Source organism: Hemicordylus capensis, chromosome 4, assembly GCF_027244095.1.
Source record: "Hemicordylus capensis ecotype Gifberg chromosome 4, rHemCap1.1.pri, whole genome shotgun sequence".
NCBI classification, from domain to species: Eukaryota; Metazoa; Chordata; class Lepidosauria; order Squamata; family Cordylidae; genus Hemicordylus; species Hemicordylus capensis.
Window position 1 is genome coordinate 281,360,090 of NC_069660.1, and position 5,062 is coordinate 281,365,151.

A 5,062-nucleotide genomic window follows, 5' to 3' on the forward strand; every position below is an offset into this window, starting at 1 on the left:
AGGAGGGTTTGTTTTTAAAATGAATGCATGGACAGTCATCCACACAGGAACAGACATCTTCAGTGCAATGGCTGAACAGAGCTAGAGAAAAACATGGTATAGAACTTCCTCACCAAGGCTACCTCATATGCTACTTCTGCAGCTCACCCAGAGGATCAAACAGCCTGGTGCTATTTTGCCTTCCTTCTTCTGCAGGTCATCCATTAGGGGGTTGTTGGGTGGGCTGCCATGCTGCTCCTGAGAAATGGCCCACAGTCTGCTGCTTGGAGTGGAGTGGCCTGCTTCATTGTAGGACTGGCCCTAATCTCAACAATGGTGTTGGCCTTCTAAATCTCATACACCCTGGCCAGACTGACATTAGTGAGTGCTACTTTCCAGACAGACTGGTGGTAGGCCTATGAATGGTCTGTCCCTGGAGGTCAATGGCTCCAGATGGCTCACAGCTTTTCCAGGTGGAATGACCAGTGCTTCTGTCAAAGCTCTAATTGCTTTGTGGGAGAGAGAGATGACTCAGGTGGTTGACACAATGGGGCTATTCTCACGATCAACGATCGTGTAAACCACTGGGCTTGCAGGTGAGCTTGGTGGCTTACAAGCGGGTAACCCACTCAAGTGACCCTTCCTAAAGCCCGGGTTTGCAGAGCGATCGCTCAGCAAACCTGGGCTTTCTGATCGTGAGTAGCCACGGCTCGGCTCTGCGCTGTGGCTACTCATGAGGAGACCCCCGGAGGGGACGTGAAAAGCTGCCTCCCAGCTCAAGGGTCTCACCAGCATGCCCTGCATGCTCACACAGGGCATGCTGGAGCAGCCCCCACTCCCCCCAGCCCCTAACGGCTCCATCACAGAGCCAGCAATCGTGTGGGTGGCCGATCGGTCCACCCAGGGCTCCTGCTGCGATCGTCTGCGGGGAGAGCGGGCTTAGCCCGCTCTCTCCACAGTTTCAGCAAAAGCGGGTCTCACTGATCGTGAGAACCACCTCAATGACTCCCAGGCAAGCACCTCATTTCACTTCATTGGCAACTTGGTTTTTCATGGAGCTGGGCGAGATAAAGCAGAGTTGATGATTGCTGGAACATAACTGACAGAAAGCCCAGCGTGGGTATGGCAAAATACAAACAAGAACCGATTTTAGGTCCTAATGTAGTGACAAAGAATGCAACCTTTTCTGCCACTATTGTTTATATGCAGAGACGTAAAGGCAGTTCAGACGGGTAGCCCTACTCAGGCTTGTGAAGAACTGGGGATCGAGGCTGATCCCGATGCTGCCCTGCTGGGTAGCCCAAGCAACAACAGACAGCCCAAGCAGACACAGAGTGGGGCACCTAGAGTGCCTGGCTCATGGGGAAATCCCCCAGTGTACCTTGCTCCTTGCACAGTGCATTGCAGGATTTCTGGAGGCCAGGCTTTATTTCCCAGCCTCCGGAACGCTGCACTGCTCACCGCAGTGGCGCTCATCTGGGAATGTGGTGTGGCAATGGGAGCGGCCGTGTTGCTCATGTGTGGGAAGGCAAGAGTGATCCTGCCTTCCCCCAGCCCTCCCTGGCTCCGAGAATAGGATGTTGTGTGTATGGCCTCATTATGTCTTGTGGAGGTTTTTCAAGTGGTTCAGGGTAAAACAGGAGTTACATAGGAAGTTTCCTTATACCAAGTCAGATCATTGGCTTAGTAATGTCTACACTGACTGGAAGCGGCTCTCCAAGGTTTTAGGCAGGAGTCTCTCCCAGCCCTACCTGGAGATGTCAGGGAGTGAACCTGAGACCCTCGGCATACAAGCATGCAGATGCTCTTCCACTGAGCTATGGCTCCCTCCCCTAAAGGGAATACCAAAGACCAGGAAAAGTTGCCAAGTCAAACCAATACAAAAGATCAGGAAAAGTTGCAATATGGTCCTAACCTAGGACCATATTGCAGTTTTCCCTGATCAGTTGTATTGCTTTGCTTTACCTTTTGGATCAGGTTCATATCCTACTTTGTTTTGTGTATCACAATATCTTACAGTCAACCATCCAAATGCAAACCAAGGTGGACCCTGCTTAGCAAAGGAGACAATTCATCCTGGCTATCACAAGACCAGCTCTCCTATCTGAAAAGAGACCAGTGTGTGCTGAAGGTCAATGTGGCTGGGGATGATTGGAGTTGTAGTCCAACAAAACGTGGGGACCCAAGTTTGAGAACCCTTGGGGTGAAATAATGCAAACTTGTGTAATCACATCCCAGATTATAGATCCTTAGGTTGTTTCTAGTTACTTGTGAATACCAATCAACCCTACTATTTTTCTTATTCTTTAACTTGGGCATTCTGTAGCAACGTATGAGCAATGCAAATGCTAACCTTTTTTTTTATGGGGCTGCTGTTAAAACTTTTAACATTATGAGATTCATTAAACTGAATAACACGGCTAATCCTGAAGAGTCTCTTATCCAATGAATGATTTATAACAAAAGAGTAGTCTACTTTATTAAAAGGTTCTTGTGCTCTAGAGGCTGTCATGCTCAAACAGATAAGTGGTGCCACTCTTGCAGTGGAAGAAATATGGCTTTCAGTGGTCCAAAAAAAACAACAACCCCAAATGTCAATCTTGTTTTATTCTCTTGATTTGGCATTGTTAACACTGTAAGTAGAGCTCTAACAATGGAAATATGCTCGAGCTCTGTAGAAGAGCATCTGCTTTGCATGCAGAACATCGCAGGTTCAGTCCCCTGCATCTTCTGATCAAGGTGGGAAAGAGCCACCTCTAACCCCAGCTAACTGCTGCTGGTGAGGATAGTGTAGAGATACAGGTAGTATCTTGTACTTATTCAGGGAGAGAGAGGTAGTATAGAGATACAGACGAACCTCATCATCCGTGGGGGTTCCATTCCTATAGATTACCGTGGGTAATGAAGCCACGGATAATGAATAATTGAGTCTATGGGAACACAGGGGTTAGGTTCCCAGACTAACACACACACACACACACACACACACACACACACCACCACCACCACCACCAACAGAGGCCAAATAAAGTGCCCTACCATGCTCCGTGGGTCTCCTTGCATCCAGCAATGCCCCCCAAATGCCCAAAGAAGTCAGAATGGCCCCCCAAATCATGGATTCCCCCCATTATTTGGCTGGAAAGAGCCACAAAATGGCTCCCGGGGACAAAATGGCAGCTGGAAGTGACCTCTGCAGTCTCTTCTGGCCTTCTAGGAACTGTGGATTAGTGGGTTTTAACCATTTCATATCTGCAGATATTGAAATATGTGAAACTGCAGCTATACAATCAGCATATAACCAAGTTCTCCTGTTGATGGAGCAATGGTCTGAAGGCCAGTGTAAAACTTGCTTACATGTGTTCTTAAAGAGGCATTGTTTAAGGACAGATGCACCTTTTCTTTAACAACAGCAGCAGCCACAGAGGCCCAATCCTGACTGGGATCACAGCATTCAGGGAGAGGGAAGTTAATTCTTTCTCACTGCAGCATTAGATTGCCAGAAATCCCTCTCCAAAGATGCTCTTTGACCCCAAAGTGGTTGTTTGGCAGTGTGTGTAGCAGGGGTGTAGCTAGGGGAGAGGGGGCTCGTGTTCACCCATCTCCCCAGCGGCCCATTGGAGTGAGTGAGATAATGAGAAAAATAGGAAGGGGTGGGAGCCCTCAGGAGCTGCGGGGCCCGGGTTCTTTGAACCTCAAATTATAGCTACACCCCTGGTGTGTGGAGAAACAAGTTAACCTCCCCATTCTTATGCTCTACGGTCCCAGTCAGGATGAGGCTCTCCAGTGCCTACTTTTTGTCAAAGAATTGGCACACTGGAATTTGATGGCTATCTGCTTGTTGGTACTACTGTGGCTGTTCAATGACTGTAATAAGAAAGCTATCTATATGTCTTTCAGTTTAAGCATGCCTCTTTAAAATGTGTTTAAGTGAAACATATTTCAGTCAATTTCATATGTACTTTTGTGTGTGCGTGTGTGTATGTGTGTATATAAAAATCTACACACACACACACACACAACCTTGTTGGTGATTGAAAAGAGTGGAGAGAATGGGGAGAAAGACCCATGCATCATCCCGCTTCCATCTGTGAGTACTAATTGCTTTCTTTCCTACAGTTTAGGAGCCCTGTTTTAAGAATTTACAGATGCTGCTTCTGCCTGGACTATTTTGTCTGCCTGCTTAGATAAATAAAAAGAAGAGGAGCGCCACTGCCTTGTAGGGGGTTGGAGAGAGAAGAGAGAAGACTGAGGACTAGGGATGAGCACAAATCATTTTTTAAAATTCGATTTGTACCCCAAACAATTCACCCTTGATTTGTTTTGCAATACCAGGGGATAGCAGAATGGAAGAAAAAGCAATACCAGGGGATAGCAGAATGGAAGAAAAAGAAATAGAAAAAATGACCAAATACAAAAATCTACAAATTGAAATTGAAAGGCTGTGGCAGAAAAAGACCAAAATAATCCCAGTGTTAACTGGCACCCTGGGTGCAGTTCCAAAAGACCTTGAAGAGCACCTCAACACCATAGGGGCCACAGAAATCACCACCAGCCAATTACAAAAAGCAGCTTTACTGGGAACAGCCTATATTCTGCGACAATATCTATAACAATTGACAATAAAATTCAGCCATCCCAGGTCCTTGGGAAGGACTCGATGTCTGGATAAAACAAACCAGTCAATAACACCTGTATGACTGTGTAAACAAGATAATAATAAATAAAAAGGTGACAAGTGACAACACCCCTCCAAATCCTTTGCATTTTGGATAGCTGAGATGCAGCAGTTTAAAAACAGACCCTTAAAGCTAGAAAGCAATTGTTGACTATAAGTTGTTCTTTGCCATCAGATAACATACTTATAATTCTTGATGTACCTTTAAATATTTTTAAAACTTCCAGTATATGCTGATGTTCATGGCTTATAATGGCAGAATGTTGAAACGACTCCTCATCTTAACTATACTAGGGTTGTGCGTTTTGTGTTTTTTTCTGTTTTGTTTTTGGCCCAAATCCAAAACACCCCCGTTTTGTTCTTTGTTTGAAATCAGCCAATCCGAAACACCCCAATTTTGTTCTTTGT